The sequence below is a fragment of the Venturia canescens genome, chromosome 9 (assembly GCF_019457755.1).
Source record: "Venturia canescens isolate UGA chromosome 9, ASM1945775v1, whole genome shotgun sequence".
In the NCBI taxonomy this organism is placed as follows: domain Eukaryota; kingdom Metazoa; phylum Arthropoda; class Insecta; order Hymenoptera; family Ichneumonidae; genus Venturia; species Venturia canescens.
This window is the reverse complement of record NC_057429.1, coordinates 15,764,482-15,783,701: the sequence shown is the minus strand read 5'-3', so window position 1 is coordinate 15,783,701 and position 19,220 is coordinate 15,764,482. Positions and strand designations below refer to the sequence as shown.

General features: G+C 43.0%; 1 protein-coding gene across 1 annotated transcript in view; it reads left to right on the top strand.

Annotated features, from left to right (window-relative positions):
* The window catches only part of LOC122416211 (syndecan-like), an 80,762-nt gene that overhangs the window by 1,196 nt on the left and 60,346 nt on the right, over window positions 1–19,220 (top strand). The window lies entirely within an intron of this gene.

Below are 19,220 nucleotides of genomic sequence, written 5' to 3'. Positions count from 1 at the left end.
CCGAAGCAGGTGTGACTCGATAAGTTTGTGGATCGATAATTAACTGTCAGAGATTTCATTTCCGGAAGGTCAAACTCACGTAACCTCCTCCAAATGAAAATATTTGTCTTTTCAATACTTTTTCACCAGCTTTTAATTTGTGCCTGTTGATATAATCGAGAGCTTTCCGGACGATGTTTTTTTCTCGAAAAACATCTCGCGTGTGCGACATTCGAAAAAATATCGAAATTTCGTTTCACCGAAAAATAAACTTTCGGAGGATCTTTTATTGCTCAACAACATTATACTTTCTAAATTTTTCTTTTCTCTTCATCTTCTCTCAAACTTTTCTCACCGATTTTATTAATCATTGACAGTTAATTCCCTCGAAGTGTGAGATTTTTTCCTCGAAACCATTCAAAATTCTTTCCTTTACTTACGGATGTGCATATTTTTTCATTCCGTCCTCGAGATTCTTCGGAATCTCGTGTCAGTCAATAGCAAGTGCGTTCGTTTTTTCATTGGCCACAAAATGGTTGGAAAGACCATTTTCATTGTGTACATACACGGTGGTCGTAGGGGCAAGAGCGAAAAAGAGCGCGAGGCGGGGGGGGGGGGGGGAGCACGAGATCGAAGCGGCAGTAAACGGTGGACAAAAAACGTTCGTGCGTGTGCGTGAGTGCTGTGCGGATGAAACCACCGACGAAACGGTCAACAAAAGACGAGAGGCCAGTCACGTCCGGTCAAACTCCTGCTTTGGGCTTAGAATGATACAATGATATTTTGGTGCAATACGACGAAATCGTTATGCAAAGTAAACAATGAATAATCCGCAAACAGACTGACGTTGACGACATTTATTATTCGCTATTTTGGGAATAAAATTGCGGAAAAATTTCTTTGCTGTCACTTCACAGTCGAACAGCTTCGAATCAAACGTCGAAATATTTGTCCAACGAAAAATGTGTTTTGCTTTTTGTTTTCGAGTAAATAAACGAATACGCGGAATTTCCCCTTTTACGTAGTGTTTGGGGTCAAGGTACCAAGTGTCGGAAACACGTCGTTGCTCTATCGATATACTTCGTTGATATAAAATAACGAGAAATCCGTGCCCGGAACACGAACTGATAATAGTCGACACAGATATTCGCGTGGACGAGAAAAATCCGTAATGTATTCATTCGAAATCACGTCTGTATTTATTTGTAACACAAATGCCTCTGCGCACGTATGAACGGGTATGAGATTTCCCGGGCGATTACACTATTGTATTTCCACTACGGCCCTATCTCCTCTCGTAATAATATTATATAGTATCTATAACGTAAGAGTCGTAAATTCTTCGCAGTACAATAAAATTGAAAGGAATTTGTTGAATGGAGCGGTCAGACCACATCGTAGCCTCTGGCGATTGAGGAAAACTTTTAACTTCGTATCACCGCTCATTTTCTTCTCGTTCATTCCTGCACACGCGCCGGGCGGCGGGGGGGGTCTTTCGATACAAAATCGATTTATCGTCCAATCGTTTTATTTATCGGGCTCTTCTCTTCGAACGGATACAAAGAATTATTTGATCAAACAACTTCTCTTGAAAATTCTTCCCTTCTCGAACGTCGCGCGCGTCCCTTTTCGCTGTTTTTTAAGTTCTTTTTTAAATCACAAACAAAATCATCTCGATACTAGCGCAGAGAAGGAATGATTGGGCCGAAAATTCAACCCGCGGGGCTGCACCTTGCCCGACCGGGGTGGCAAATCGGCGAACAGAAGGCTCCCGCGAATCATCCGCGGTGTACGAGGAGAGACACTGCTTCCCGGAGATTGCATTTTCGTGTTCCAGCTCCCGGAGCGCGGAGCGGCCCGGAGGAAAGAAATAATGAGAAACAGGGAGGGTGTTGCGTTGCCTGCGATACTCGCGCGTATATTTCTGTGGATTCTCAAAATGCGCGCCATGTGGTCACGCTAAGATTTTAACGAGCCTCGCCCGCTCGCACCCCCGAGGGTGTCTTTATCCCCTTATTTCTCTCGCCCTCGCTCCCTTCTCTCTCTCTCTCTCTCTCTCTCTTTCGCTACGATATCCGTCCACTCCTCTCGAACAAGACAAACGAGCGACTGTGAGTCACGCAGGAGTTTTTGAGCTTTCGCGACCGTCCACTTGGTTTTTGGGGGACGGGAGTGACGCTGGCGTTTGCTGGCGTTCCAGTCCAACGAAACGAGGGAATTAAAAACTCTCGAATCATTTCAGTAATTCTCCAATTCCTGGCTTATTTGCAAATGCAATTCGTAGTTTTTCACTCTGCACCAAAATGATCCGCGCGAAATAAAAAACTGCTGAGAAACTAATGTTATTTTCGTTAAGGTAACTCCTGTACTGCATCCTAGTCAAATGAGTGCTAAATTTTCAAAACGCTTTTAGGCCAAATCTATTGCAAGTGAATTTGTATCAGAGCATATCTTATTAAGATGTAAAAATATTAAAAAGGCTAGTTTTGCAAAAGCGTCAACTGATTAATGCCAATTTCCACGCTGACACATTTTCACTGCTATTTTTCAAATAATTATCTGCGCCTTTTCATCGATTTTATTGCAACGAGTCTCACTTTTTTCGTCAACCGGTCCTCTGTGAATCCACCGTGTAGTTGTTTTTTTAATTTTAAGGTTGATGGACGACGGCTACGTGATTTTTCCAGCAACTATATTTTTCGAAAATTTCAAAAGACGAAACATGCTTGAAAACAATAATTTTATTATTTTAGAAATATAATCGGTAAAGAACCAACATTTTTATACAATTTTATTATTAAATAAACGTTTGACTAGCGTGGTGCAGCAGCTGCCGCTGCTGTTGATGTCACGCTGTCACTTTTGTTTACAAATTTTATAGGTTGTGAAGTGAGTTTACTGTCCCAAACTAGTATTGCAGTAGAGGAAAATGAAAAAATGAACGATCAAAAAGTTTACCAGGATGCAATTGTTTCCTCCTTTTTTCTACGATCTGAAATACGCACATGAACGAACTCCGAGCACAACATCGACAACCAATCAAAGTGCGTCTATAGCAGCATCAAAAATAACTCGCACTTCGAGATTTCGTGACAACTCTTCTTTTATGAAAGAATCGTTTCACTCTGTTGCAGCTAATTGTTCATTGAGTGAAAAAACTTTGTCGTTCATTGTTTCTGAAGGAATGAGATTAAGGGGTGAATTCCACGTGGTGAATTCGTAGAGGATCGGTTGACGAGCAAAACGAGACTCGATGCAATAAAATCGGTTAAAAAATACAGATGATTATTTGAAAAATAGCTGTGAAAATGTGTCATCGTGGAAATTAGCATCCGTCAGTTGATACTTTTGCAAAACTATCATTTTCAATATTTTTTAACGTTAATAAAATATGCTCGCATGCATACCTAATAACAATAAGTTTAATCGGTCCGTCGAGCTTGGTCTAAAAGCGTTTTGAAAATTTAGCACTCATTTGACTAGCGCGCGGTACTGGAGTTACCTTAAGATGATGGATCAGTCGGTATAATCGCACCTCGAATTTTTGAAATTGAAACTCTTTGACATCGTTCGTCCAATTAAAATAATAAAAATGTCATCGTACGCAGCACGATCGCAAAAATCCGATGACATTTTTATTTTTTCGATCAGACGAACGATGTGGAAAAATTTCCTTTTCAAAATTTGCAGCTATCTCTCTCGCACTCACTGTTGTGATTACCGACTGATCCATCATCTTAAGGAAGTTGAGGTATCAGAATGAAAATGATGTCATCGCTTTTAAACCGATTGCATCTTATAAAGTGAAGTGTAAAAAATATCAGTTTAATTTTCAGACAGTTTAGGAGCGTTGTTGCTGAGAAAAATCAATAACAATTTGGGCCAAATAACATGTAATCTTACGACGCTGAAGTTTGCGACGTTGGAGTTCAACGAAATGAACGAAAAAAATATTTATAATTCATTATTTTTTTGTTTCACGAATTATTGATGTGGCTTGAAAAATGACGAATTGAAAATTCGGCAGGGAACAAAATTGGAGATTTACTGAAATTATTTGAGAGTTTTTGTTAGATCATTTCGTTGGACTCCAACGTTGGAAACTTCAGCGTCATGTAATCTTATGGAAGTCAAGACACATTCGGTGATATCTCCGTTAAAAATGGTGCTAAAAATATGAAATTTTTTGGGCAACATGAGCAAGGCTTGCCGAATAATGTCAATTTTTTTCAGATTTATTAGGAGATTTGCTGAGATTATATTAATAATAATCTGTTTCCCGTGCAGTTTTTTGAGGCTAGCACCGTTCGTGTTTTCGACTGAGCTTTCACCAGTTTTTCGTCTTTTTTTCCCCAACTTTTCTTTAAAGTGTATGCAACATTGCCAAACTGTAAACTGGCCTAACTTTTGAAAGGTACAGGTCATAACTTTTAGCTAAAAAAATGACTGTACAGCCTCAACTTCCTTAATTCAGAACGGGAGAAGCACACTTGCCGGACGAAACGAAAGCGCAGGCCCGAGAGGAAGTGCCCGAAATTTCAAAACGTTTTTTCCCAAGGTTGAGAACGATCGTGGAAAAAGATGAGAAAATGTGTTTGTTTTTGTCGTTCGAAGAGGCAAATATTTGAGTAAAGTTGATGAAAAGTCGCGGAAGCCTCGGGTCGTCGACGTCGATAATTACGCGGATGCATTTAAGGCAGGGAATCGAGCACGAAAATAGTTACGAAACTGATGATAATGGAAGCGTAGCGTTACAGGATCGTTTCGAAGAGAGATCTTTATTACAGGGATTCCCTGAATCGAGTTTCTCGTAGACGTGAAAGTTCAGGGTGTAAAGGACGCGGGGGGCGAGGGAGGAGCGACCCTCTTACGTGGAGGAAAGCTCTTGGGGTTGTTGGGAGTGCGCTCGGGTATATCGTATCGATTAGTAGTCGTCGAGAGAACGCGCGGTTTATCGCTGAAATCCGATCGAATCGATGCAAAGGAAGCCCCAAAACAGGTTGCAATGGAGCACGTACTAGCAGCGCGAAAGCAACGTCCTTTCTCTCCTCAACCCCTTTTAACTCATATCTCTTCGACTTTAACCCCTTTTCTCTTTCAACGAGGCTTTCGCTTCTCCCCTGCGCGCTCGCCTCTCGCTCCCTGCCCCTGCCTTATCAGGCGTCTCGTTCACGAAAGACTTTTTTCCGAACTAAAGGGTGTCTGGCAACTTGGTATCCCTTTAGGGGAAGGCTCAGGGAGGAGCTTCTTTTTTTTTTTTTTTTTCTTTCTCTATAAAATATCCCTTCGTCCATAAGCGACTGGGAACTTTTGCTTCAGCCCTTTTTCTCAAATCTTCGAAACTCGGAATGGGCGACGGGGAAACACGTGGCTGCTCCGGAACCCTCGATTTTCGCGAGAAAACGCTCGAACAATTAAAATCCACGGGAACTATTTTTTAGAGCATTGAATTTCCCAGAGAAAAGTCCCCCCCCGAGGATTTTACATCTCCGGTACTTCGGGCTCGAGAACGCCTCGAAAACCGACCTGGTTTACCTCCCTTAATATCGCACCTTCCGATCCCTTCCCAGACCGAGAGATATCGAACGTGCAACATTTTCGACAAGACCTTTCTTCCAGAAGCATTTTCTCCACTACGCATTCAGTCCTATGCACTTTTCCCCTACGACCACTCATTTCGGCCCCGCGGACAGCCGAGGTACCCGCATATCTCAATTTCCACCAGCCCACCCAAAAAACTTGACAACACTTTTCACTCGATATTCCATTCTCGAAACACCCTCGCACACGGAGACACTTTTATACGAATATTTCGGATTAATAGATAGAAAAATTTACTACGTTTCGTGGCAGCGCTGTCGTTGTCAGCATTCTATTACATTTCACCAAAGTCCATAGTAACTTTGATACGACGCTGAAGTTTGCAACGTTGGAGTTCAACGAAATGAACGAAAAAAAGATTTATAATTCATTATTTTTTTATTTCACGAATTATTGATGTGACTTGAAAAATGACGAATTGGAAATTCGGCAGGGAACAAGATTGGAGATTTACTGGAATTATTTGAGAGTTTTTTAAGATCATTTCGTTGGACTCCAACGTTGGAAACTTCAGCGTCATACTTTGATGCCGAAAGCAGCTCTCTCAATTTTTTTTACTATGTACGGCAGGCAAAATTTAGCTCTGTGACATTCTTACATCGAACACAACGCGGAAGTTTGCAACGTTGGAGTTCAACGAAGTGAACGATAAAAAGATTTGTAATTCAGCAATGGTTTATTTCACGAATCGTTGGTGTAGGTTGAAAAACTACAAATTTCAAATTCGCGAGGAAACAATGTTGAAAATTTACTGGAATTATTTGAGAGCTTTTTTTTTAAGATCATTTCGTTGGACTCCAACATTGCAAACTTCGGTATCACAATTGAACGATCTATCGATATCCGAACGTCACTCGTCGCGTGACTCTGGTGAAGTGTTAAAAATTGGTGAATTCGTCTGGACAAATTGGTGAAATGTCGAAAATGTTTGTATCGCTGAGTCGCACCGTCCGAAAAGAAGTTCATTTTCTTTTCGACAAAGATTATTTACTTGACAAAGTCCGCTTATGAACGAAGCGATTTCCCGAAATTTTACCATCTGCCACTAATTCATTTTCATCTTTATACTCCCAACGTCTCGTATTATAATAATTGGTGGGCGCATCATTTCTTTGTTATTTTTATTGAATTTTTTTATAATTAAAAGATGAATAAAAAGTATCATAACCATAAGAAAAGTGATGAAAAATTCCTGTTCCTTGACTTAAAAAGCCTTAAAAGTCATGAAATTTCTGTTCTGGTCAAAATTAGACACCCTGTGTTTGTTCTTGTTATAGTGTACGCAGCGCGTTATTTACCGTCGACTGCGTGCTAATGGTTCCCCAAACTTTTGCATTGTTTGAAACGCTCTTGCGGTTATTATTATAATGTCGACGTGGTCCGACCTTACTGTAAAAACACAACAATTTTTGCTATAAAAGTCTCTCCGTGCAGGGCGACCCACCGCGTCGACACACCCTGTATAATCCTCGTGTCCTCTGCTCTCTGCGGCTCTCCAGTCCTCTACTTATTTCGTCGTGCACTCACGCGGCTCGTAATTTCTCGGTGGTCTCGATAAAGCGTTAATGGGGTGAGAGGCCAGGCAAGAGAATGCCGATACTATGGGCTCCCGAGGGCTGTACCTAGTTTATTAACGAGCTGCTCGTGCCCCGTCCACATCTTCGCTCTCTCTCGATTTCCACGCTTTCTAGTGCGGTACAGGTCCATATGAATTTATGTAAAGATGTATATATATATATATTTAGATCCGCGGAATAGGAAACTTTGTCTTTTGTCCGGTGCGACTTATTATACGACTCCGAGGGGAATGGGCAACGTGGGCAAATACAAAGCTTCCTTTTGGCGATACACATTTTCCGGAAATATTCCATGCGGTTTAAACTTTCCGCGATTTTTCGTAGCCCACTCGTGCCACGCGGTGACAAAGGGTTTTCGGTAGACGCGATTGCTCCTCTCGGAGCTTTTAGTTCTACGTTATTGTTCTCCCGGCCCCGCGTGTAAAATCGGGAGCTGATGAGGGAAATGAATTCGCCGATTGTCCCGTTTCGATCCTGCTCCGTTTGAGGCCTTTCGCTTCTCAATTCCTTTGGAGAAATAATGGCTCGGAAACGCGCTCGAGTTTTATTGAAACGTCTGCGGAAACTCGTTAAGAACCGATTAACGAATCGGTCGCTCGGACTTTTTATCGAAGGAATTTATGTGCCGAGTGGAAACGATTCTTTCAGATTTCTTTCGATGAAAAATCATAGTTCCGTGAAAGCCAAGCCTAAATATCAGCTTGCAAGGAGTCTTCAACTCCTTTTTCACCGTCGGGTGGAATTTTGTGGAAATACCTTCCACATGCTCCGAGCGAAACGCCAACGAATTGCCCAGACTCCCTTTCGATGCACGAACTTTCCGAAAAATTTAACAACTCCGAGAGTGCTCCGAAATTCCTCCTCCCCGCACCCGTCTTACCTCCCGCGGATGGAAATTGGCTTGTTACTTTGCCAGTCTCGGTCCTCGAGCACTTTCTCGTGTCCTCGCGTCTGCGAGAAAAACTTGCATCCGTCTTCACCTGCACTCCCGTCTGGTCCAGGCCACGCGAACAATCCCACGTCCTCCCCTGAGCGCGACAACTTTTTCATACTCCAACTCTATATACGCCCATAAATTCCCTCGTATACACGCAAATATATGTACATACAGATGTCGCTAGATTCCCCTACGTACTTGGAAAAGTTCTCGAGGCTGCTCGACTTTCTTTTTTTTCGAGTTCGATCTCACTAGGATACGAAGATTCCCGAATATAACTTGTCAATTTCGGGAAAAAAACTCGCTTTCCTCGCGAGTAACACGGGGCGCCGCGACTCGTGATTTTCGGGCACTCGGCCATCGCTTTTTCCCCGAGCATCGCTCTCTCCGTGACCCCAAAATTGTCGGGACATTGCTGCATCCCGCTTCTGGCAATCCGGGGAAAAGCGACTGCGCAGCGGAAGACAAAAATGCTGCCAGAAATCGAACATCCTTAACAGGAAAGTCGAGATCGGCGGCTTTCCCGGTTTAAAAATTCGCCTTTTTCGAGAGAAAAAGCAAGCTGCAAATTCATCGTGCCAGAAATATGATTTCGAGGAGGCAAAGTCTTCGTCTCAAATACGTTTTTACGGGGTTAACTTGTCGCAATCACCGTCGAATCCCGCGGGCCGGAGAAGCATACTGCAAAAGGGAGATTCCGATTCCCTACATTTCTTTTCTTTTCGTTTTTCTCTGGTTATTTGTTCGCAGAATGCAGAATAAGAAAGAACTTTTGATTTTAATCGGCACAACTTTGGTGTATTCTCTCTTGACTCTGCGTGCTCTCGTGTTTCGCGAGAAGAATCCGAGTTCGAATGCGCTGCAACTTATCGCATCGGGCCCCGCGCCCTTCGCCAGTGTTTCCCCGATTATTCGCCGGGGAGTATAAAAACGGTGAAACTTTGATTTTCACTGCGCATTGTTTTCCCTTCGCTTCAATCGGTCTCGTCGTTGAAAAAGTTCATTCGATTGGGTGCCCCGAACGAGGGATTGTTGCGAATTTTTTCGCGGGCCTCCGGGGAGCTTCCGGCAGATGAAAAAGTTTGGGTTTCTCTTTGGAAAACGGGCGGGGGAAAAATAGTTCGAGGCGATCGACCCGCTTGTGAATACGGGACGAATGAATGACTCGGCGAAAGCCCACGAGCAAAGCGTCGTCGGCGAGCACGGAGCTGCTCCCACTTTCGTCATCAACAGCGAAGAAAATGCCCCGAAGAAAGCTAAAATAGCGAGGCAACGGAAGTGGAATCGCGTTCGGCATATCGCGCGCGAGCCCAATCTCGAAGCACCGCGACGGCGCCTCGAAGAAAAACACCAAAATAAGCCGAGAGCTGCTCAGACCCGGGATGCCCAGGAAGCAGTTTTCCAATTAATAATCGAATCCAAAACTTACGACGAAGCTCCGAAGAACCTACGAAAAGTGTCCTCTTCCATAGCGTTCAAGCAAACGAGGGGAAACCACACTCGATCGAGATAACGATTGGAATCTTGAGTCGGAGGAGCACCGTCGACGGGCCGCAGTTCACGAGCCGCGTCTGTGCGATGAATTATTTTCAAAGCTTGCTCGATTTATGAGCGTAATTTTGTCGTGTCAAGCCAATTTCTATTTCACAAAGCACCTCATCGCAATGCAGCGAAATTTTATTAAAACGTCTTTGAAAACACGCGATGTGCGAAAATAAAAAATCTCGACGCGGCGGGGGGCTGGTGCGTAACACGCGTGTTTCGAGCTCGCAAATTACGCGCTCGCTCGAGCACGAAAAATCAGTACATTTCTCACGACGAGCTAGCGCGCGCGCGGCAACACCTTTTTGTGTTTCGTTATTATTCCACTCGACGCCCTAATTACAAACACTTTGTTGTTCACAATAAAATCCACATTTCTCTTCTACTCGAGCGAATATACGTTGCGCGACGGAATAAAAAACTTTTATATGGTAAAAATCAAATGGTAAAAATCAGAATAATTTAATGTTATAAAAGAGGAAAAAATCAACGTTTTTCGTGGTTAATCAGTCGTAGGAGTCGTCTCTTTCTATTTTTCACTACTCCGAAAATGTTTACTTTCAAACCTCTGGACAAATATACTTTTTGGAGGCTCGGTCGACGTTACATTCTTTTTTCCTACCTACATACATTCCGCTTGAAAAGCTTCGAAGGATTTTCTTTCATTTGGAAAAAAAATACGATATTTTTCGTGTATACGTGCAAAAATATGTTTCGGGCCATTTGCCGAGGTACAACGGTTTGAAAATCGCTTTGGGTCGATCCGACCCTGCGTGTGCAGTTATAAGTCGGTGACGGAAGTGCGCCGTCAAAGGGTTAAATGCTGATAATGATAAAAATCATAATTCGATGATTTTAATTGTTATTCAGAGGTCGAATAATGATTAACTTTAATGAATAAACAGATGCGACTCGCGTACTTTTAAAATCGTATAAAAAAAAGCAACTCGCTGAAGAGCACGAGCGCTTAGAATGGCATTTTTTGCTTATGAAAGGAAACTCGAGTCCTTTGAAGCCTCTCGTGCATATTTCATGGAAAAAAGAGACAGTGCATCCTTTCCTCTGCCTCGTTACACTCATTATACTTCTTGAATTCTGGAATTCCTCATCCCCATAGCCTTTTCGCTCTCTCTCGATATTTCATATTTTCTTGCTTACGCGTCTGCCTTCGAAGCAGGCTTTCTTGCTCAAGTAATTACCGGAAAACTTTCAAGATGGCCTCCAGCACTGGAGGATTAAAAATAAACAGTAATTTTCTGCCCAACCTCTCTCTCTCTCTCTCTCTCTCTCTCTCTCTCTCTCTCTCTCTCTCTCTCTCTCTCTCTCTCTCTCTCTCTCTCTCTCTCTCTCTCTCTCCTTTGCTAACGATAGAAAAATTCATGCCCGCCGTTTTCCGTCCGCCGCCGATGAACTTGACCTCACCGCTGGCGACGCTCGAGCAATTTTCAATCATTGTGCTACGAAACAATGACGGAAAACTCAATCTCAGCAGGACTTTGAAGCCCCGAATCCATCGGTTGGCTCGATTTCGGTGCGTTTCCCGCCCAGATCAATACTCTCACCCTTCCTTGGGTCAATGGCACTGGAAATTTGGGAACTGCAGTGTCGCTCGATTGGCCATGGAGCAAACCCGTCGAAGCATCTCCAACGACAAATCTGATCCTGCACCGATTGTTCTACGCATCGCGACGATGCTCGAGAGAAGAGAAAAATGTAAAAGGTTTTAATTGTCTCCGAAAATTCGAGGCCGTACAAGCCAGACTTTCGTTCTGATCGTTACAATCGTCAGCCGTTGTGGTGACAACTCGATGAACTTCTGAAGCACCGTTTGAGCGATCATTATGCCAACGGTTGAAATTCCCATCGCAGTCCTCTTCATTCACTCATGTAAACTTTAAAAGCGCGCGATAAAATGAGTGGACGAGACATCGAGGATGCTTTTGGCACCGAGCAAATGGCCAGTTCTCAACTTTCTGTACATCGCACGTTGGACAACGCGCCCGTGCCCCTACAAATAATATACTACACATGTATTCGGTGTGTGGAAGGTTTGCGTGTTTAACAAGCAAGCGACAAGTACGCGAACATTCGTATATCTATGAAACTGGAATTTCGCGCAGTGGCTCATTGAGCCAGGAGTTCCTGCACTCGTCCACTTTCCACAATGGCATCGAAAAAGGTGCGCTATTTTTAAACTCATCGGCGGGTCGAAGCTGGGTCGTCGAATTTGCGACAATTGAGGAAGGACGCGATAGCGAGTGAGCGAGGCCGGAAAGGAATTCAGAAAAGCTCGGACCTCATCGATGGCTCTGGTTTTTGTCGCTCGCGGACTTCCCTCTCTCCGTCTTTTCCTCAACTTTGTTTCGTCCAATATTAATTAAAACGGGAGGTCTCCGCGGGCGCCTAAACACGAGGAAAACGCGGCCCGCTGACCGAATTATGAACGGGAGCCTTGAAAAGCTTGATCGACGCCTCCCCACACGTTCGTCATTCCACTTGGCTCGCGTGTACACGCCGCGTCTCGGCTTTAAACGCGTTGGCTTTGGCGGACTCTCGTGGTGGACAGACCACGCGTGAAGAATGCTTTGACACGGGTCTTACGACGGCCCGGACGCCTCCGTCTGACCTGGGATAGATGCCAAGTCACCGCGAGCCACTCGAGCGTCTTCAAACTCGATTTTGTATATCTGTACACATTTGTTTACTTTTTTTCTCTCCTTTTAACACACGTGTGTGTTTACCGCGTTCCTCGAGGAGACGGCGCGGCAGTACACGCGTGATTTTCGTTTTGTTTCTCTTTCAAAACCTCACGGATTCGCTGCTCTGTGCGAATGTTTGTGATTTATTTATTTTTCGACCTTGAAGGAGTCGCGGCTTCGTGAAATGCCGGCGGGGCCTCTCGGACGATTGGATTCTCGGACGCGTTGATCGATCATTTCTCATCTTTCATGCCGGAAACGGCGCAGCAGTTTTTTTGAAAATTCATATATCAATTTGTCGCTGCTCGTCATAATCGAAGTGAGAGAATTTTGAAAAAGCTTTTCTAATCGCGTGTGAAATTCAAGGCCGAGGACTCCAATGATCCGGCCTCTTTTTTCACCTCCTCGCTCGCCATGACCGATTCAAAAATATCAATGAATCTTTTCGACCCGCACCCGTTAGATTTTATAGACGCGTTGAAAAACCCGTTTTAAAACACAACCGAGACTGAGGTACTCACGAACCGCGGGGCCGCGGGGAGGGTCCCTGCCGGCATCCCTGGCACAATAGAAACCAGCGAGTCGAACGAAAACGAGATGGAGGCGATTGGGAAAATAGTAATACAACTGACCGTACTGACGAACGGATTCGTCTCTGAGCACAGCTTCGAACTCGCTCTATCGCCGGCTCTTTTTCTCTTTCTTTCTCTCTCCATCTCTCCCGCTCGCACTGCGTCGCTCTTTCTAAAACTCTTCCACTCTGCGAACCCACGCAGACGAGAGTCTCTCCGGCCTTTTTATGGACCCGTCGTCCATCTTCGCGCGGCTTCGGTTAGCGTATTTTAACCATCTACAAATTCGGACAAGAAACTTGAGTTTTTCGGGCTCTAAACGCGCTCGGCAATATTTGTCTCGGTACCAAAACATCCAAGTGTCATTACGATTGAGTTTTCTCCTTTTCGCCGAGAGAAAGAAATATAAATTCCGGAGGAAAATTTCGTCAGTAAATTCGTCCTTTTCCAACGTCCTTTCCGGTCCTTTTCATTTCATATTTTCACCACCAAGTTGTACTCAAAAATCGCATGATCCCTTTGAACAAGCGCTTCGAAAAATAGCGCTCAACGAGAGTTACAAAGAGGTTTGGAGAAATCGTATCGATCGAAAATACTTAAATGAATTTGAAAAGACGCGTGCAACTTGCAACATCTCGCGTGAGAATGATAAATATTGATGCCTGCCTCGCTAGAGAATGTCCCATGAATATGCGATAGGCGTGACGACGAGAGGGGCGCGAGAGGCGACGGCAGCGTGGAATTTTTCGCTTTTCTGCCGCGTCTCTTCCGAGATATCTTACGCGCTCAAATACACGCTGTGCTCGTCGAGCTGCTCGCTGTGTCTGTACTTTTTTTCGTATAAATAGATGAGGCATCATTCCGAGATACGTCAGTGGACGATCTGTCATTTACTGGATACATTTGTGATGTCCCACATTTTTCAAACGCGCACTCATCGATCAGAATAATTAAATTTACTAGAAAAATACTTTTTTTTTTCTTTCTTCACTGCACTTTCCACTTTTACGACAATTTTTCGTCAATGTCTACCCTAAAATTAGTGCACCGAGAAAACAAAATCGACTTGCTGTACGACGCTGAAGTTTGCAACGTTGGAGTTGAACGAAATGAACGAAAAAAAGATTTATAATTCATTATTTTTTTATTTCACGAATTATTGATGTGGCTTGAAAAATGACGAATTGGAAATTCGGCAGGGAACAAGATTGGAGATTTACTGGAATTATTTGAGAGTTTTTTTAGATCATTTCGTTGGACTCCAACGTTGGAAACTTCAGCGTCATACTTGCTGTAATAAATAAAGGCCATTTATCCGAGTCACTAAATTTTTGTTTATGCGAGTGAAATCAAATATTTTGATCGAAGAACTTGAAACATTTGCTTATTTCTGCTTAATTTACACACACTTTTATCATACACTCAAGTATTATCTAAACGGTTTTGTTGAGAATGATAAATATTTAGTAAATCGCGAATGGTACCGGTCAGTTCAATATAACCCAAAATTTGGTGAAATGTATTATTATATTAGCCAACGCGATTCGTGGAAAGTAACAAATAATTTGGGGTGTCGGATTCTTTCAGTTCAGTATATTTTATTATGCGTAATTTGGTTTTGCTTGTTTCTTAACCGCAACCAACTGAATTATTAAATAGTTGATTTTCTCCGTTTCAATAGTTGGTACGAAAACGTTATTGACGATGCGAATAATTCGTTTTATTCCACTAAGAAACGGGAGTAGAATTTCAATTAGATCTGGCATGGGAATCGATAAATTGGACAACTCTTTTTTCTAAATTGTTCAAAGAATCGGTGAAAAATTTCCGCACGACTCGAGACACTAGGACCGAATAATGCGGATTTTTACCAAGTTTTTCTCTTCCGGGGAGCCGAGAATTGGCGCTTGGAATCTCGAAATTCGTTGCGAGTGAATTCGAAACGGGAAACGAGAATAATTGACACGAGTGCATTTGTTTTGGCTCACGTGTTTCGAAGTAGGTTATGTAGGCGTCGCGTGCCAGTGCTACAATGACTTTACATCCCGAGGTAGAGTAACTCGAGCCAACGTTAAGCTAGATCTGCTCTCGTTGCAGCTGGCGTCGAGAAATCACTCGGGAAAGAGCACACTGTCGAGAAAAGTGAGTGAGCGAGAGAGAGAGAGAAAAATCCTGGTCTCTCGAGAGCTCACTGAGAATTTTCGCACGTGTTTAAGTCCTCGGCTCACGCGTTTCAGTTAAGTGTACCTCGGGCTAACGTGCTTCCATTGTAACAGCGTAGGACGACTTTTGAAAACATGCTTTCCATGCTTTTCTCTGTGCCAGTCCAAGTGCCAGTAAGTAAATGCATAAACAAACAAACAACTGTCCCTAAACTTTCCATTTTGCAGATTTTTTCTCGCTTTGCTTTTTCCGAAGCTTCCTCAACGTCGCGTTCGTAGAAGTGCTCAAGAACTTGGTGTCCGCGGAGGCATCATCGTAATTTAATACAAAGACACGATTAAAATTCATTTAACGTTGGCTCGTCGCGTTACAGCCCGTAAAAAAGCTTCTTGATCGCAATAAATTTTGGCGGACTCGACAACGAAATATCGTCGGCACAAACTAATCCATTCGTACACCTGTGAACGGTCACCATACGAACGAATACTCACGAGAGGAGCAACTTAATAGCGAGCGGAAGCGAATAAACAGTTGCATCGGTTCCGACGACTGCGCTGATTCGTCCATAAAAAATGTTGATGATTCACTCGTACGAACTGAGGCACACGAGCCCTTCGTTGAAAAGCTGTTTGACCTACGAAATTTTTCTCCAATCGACTCGATTTAGATGAATAAACAACTTTGTTTTCCTCACCTTGGAGATACGGATCGTGATAAATGAATATAATTCGCTCAACGATTTTGTCACGCAACTTCGAAATTCAATAACACAATGAAATGATTAATGGACCGTTGAAATTATAATTTTGGGCGTGCGATTCATCGGCCAGTTTGATAAACGAAGGCCGAAAGTTCAGAGCGATATTTATTTTTGTAGCCTGTGTCGTCGTGATTATATTTTCGCAAGCAGCACGCATTTATTCATAAATCAAATTTGCGAGTTAACATAAATACTTTTATACATAAAGCGATGTATTTATGGGATTGTGATTCGCTAAATTCAGCATTGTTCCTCCGCCACAATAGCGGCCTCGCAGCGTCTCTTTCCTCGCTGCTCTTTCACCACGATTCTGCTGCTCGTATCATCCGCGCGTTCGAAGTCAGGCTGGGAAATGCTAGCATTAGAATCTCTGGTTGCGACAACGAATGGAATCGACTCGGTGACGAGCGAATCGGAGTACGCGTTTTCCTTGGGTTTTTAAACTGAGAGTTGGAATTTAGATAAAAATGTTTCTTCCTCAATTGTTGTTCGCAACATTTTTGCGGTTTTCCGTCACACCTGAGCACCAAAAAACGACGATATTTTAGTCCGATAAATCGATTTTTAATGGCAGAAAAGTCAAAGAAACCGATGGCAGCCTCGACGCGATGACGATTTCATCCCGTTTTTCAAACAGCCCGTGCATACACAGACGCGCGTTTAACTAGCAGACACGCTGTTCAACCGCTGTACCGTTCACGCTCAGCACAACGAAAAAGACGAGACAGACGGACACGGAAACTCGCACGCTCGCTTGCGCACGAACTATCCTCTCGTTTCTCGCGGTTGCGAGCAGCCCTCTCTACCGTGAGCGTTTCAAAAACCCTCGTGAAACTCTCTCCGAACAAGGGAGCATTGCTCCTTCCACCTCCGCACCAGCTCCTGCTGAGCACACATGGCCTCACATGTATAAATACACCCGAGAGTATAAGCCTTTCTAGGAAAAAGAGAGGATGATTTTCGGATCGTCGTTCTCTCCGAACGATTTCTAACTTAACGAAAAACTTCAGAAGCACTCGCAAACTCGCACTCTTGTCTCTTAAATTTCATTCTTAGTGGGAGAAAAGTTGGGATTTTATTAAAAAAGCGAGCACATTCCGGTTCCTCTGATTCCGGAGTCAAATGCCTGAAAGATCAAACCCATTCGGTTAAGGAGGGCGGATCACAAAATCAAAGTAATCAGAATTTTATAAAATTTGGTGATAACATTCTTTGGCATCGAGTATGCAAATACAATTTTTTTCAAATTTTTTTACCACACGATTATCGAATAATTGAGCGTTGAATCGAACTTTTTACACACGAGATGTATAACTGTACGCGGAGAAAAAAAAATAGTGAGAATTACTATGCTGCCATGGTGTGGGGCTTCTGTATCGCCCATTTTGAAGGTTTTTACCCCAAAAACATTGTAATTTCCAAGTAAATTCCCAATGAAAATTTTTAAATTGCGTATTTTGCTGTGACAAAGGTTTAAACTGTGCTATTTTTTCCTAAAATTTATGTTGACTCGATGATGAACAGTCAAGTAGAATTATTATGCCGTTTTGCTATACTTAGTGCTCTTTTCACAATTTAAATTTACACTCGAACATAGTAAAATTTGAGGAGCTCGGACGCAAGCATCGATCATACGCCAAAATGTTTAGAAATTTACTATGGTAAATAACAGAATTTCATTCGCGATTGTACGATAATATATATCGGTATACGTGCGTGTACCGATGTATTTATTTTGACACCACTCATCAATTTTCATGGAGTCGCTTCACAAAAAATTACTATGTATGTTCGTAAGAATTAATAAATATTACCGATATAGGCACCATAGTAGTTTTTAGTGAAATTTTCTCTCCGTTTATATATGTTAACTCTATGCTTATACACGTGAACTTTAGTGTTCAATTACTCGAGAGCTGTGTGGTAAAAAATGTAAAAAAAATTCATATTGTCTCGTATATTTTGAAAGAACACATTTACCAAATTTTATTAAGGCGGGTGGCTACACGCGTCAAAATGATAAGAAATTGATGAAATTTGGTGATAATGTTCTTCGAAATCAAGTGCGAAGACGCCATTTTTTTCAAAATTTTCTTCTGCTTAGTTATCGAGTAATTACGCATCAAAGCAGATTTCTTATGCCCGGAATGTACATATATATGGAAACGCTATGCTTATGCACTTGAACTTTAGTGATCAATTACTCGATAACTGTACAGAATAAAAATCTTAAAAAATTTGTATTGTCAAATTTGGCACTAAAGAATATGTTCACCAAATTTATTTATTAAATTCTTATAATTTTGAAATTTTCGAGGTATTTAACATGGTTTAGCATGGCAACATTGTATCGTCGCGATCCACCCTCCTTAAAAATTCCCTTAAAAATGGCACAGGCAGCCGGAGAGTCCTGACGCGCAGTTGCCGATAGGTCGAAGCTCGTCGAAGGAAAAAAATGTTGCTCCCAAGTTAACCTTTCTCGACTAAATAACTTTTGGCAGAAGAGTTTCGAGTTTCACTGAGAACAGCGTGTACAAAGTGCCCACGTATTCATACGCTCCTTCGCGCGCGGACTCACATAGGAATGTGTAAATGAATTCTCGCCCAAGTACAGATATAATTAATTCTAGGACATCCGCGCCAGAGAGTTGAGAGAAACTATAGCATTGTCCCTCTTTTGACTGTTGAGCCCTCGACGTTCCTGTTTTCAGGGATCCTTTGACGTGCAGATTCCTCTTTCCTCCGCACCCATCCGGTCGTACGAGGGACTCTGGGGATAAGGGCATAAAGGACGCGAGCCCTGTACTCATATTGGCTGAGCGCATGAGGGCTCGCCGTCAAATAATACGCCGATGGTTTCCCTCGACAGTGAGCTCCAAATACGGGAACTCTCTTTGTGTTTAGCTCTTTTGAAAGGTGGACGCGAGGGCGGAAAATGCTTCCAAGACTCGAAGCTCCTTTGCCGGAGCTTTCCAAACAGCGTTATCCCCGGAAATGTCCTTAATTCGTGAGCTGCTAATAGTAGTTCTCTTTCATCCAAGTAACTGCGCAGCTGGCTTTTTCGAGTTTAATAAAATCGACAGTCCTGCGGAAAGTGCATTTTTCTTTCGGCTCCATTGTCAATTAACCCTCCCCCCTACCGGGCTGATCGAATCGAGTGATCCTAACAGGAGAAAAATGTTTGAAGCTTCTCCGGGCTTATGGAAACACGCGCTCGATTCGCTAATTTGACTCGACCGAGTTTTAATTGAGCGGAGCGAGCTCCGCGACGATGATGATGCTCGTTATCCGAAACAACAGGGAGCAGTGTGTGGCCTCCGTTTTATATGAAATGATGATAACATTTTCCGTTCATTTGCATCGACTGATGGAGCTCTGTATATGCTCGTA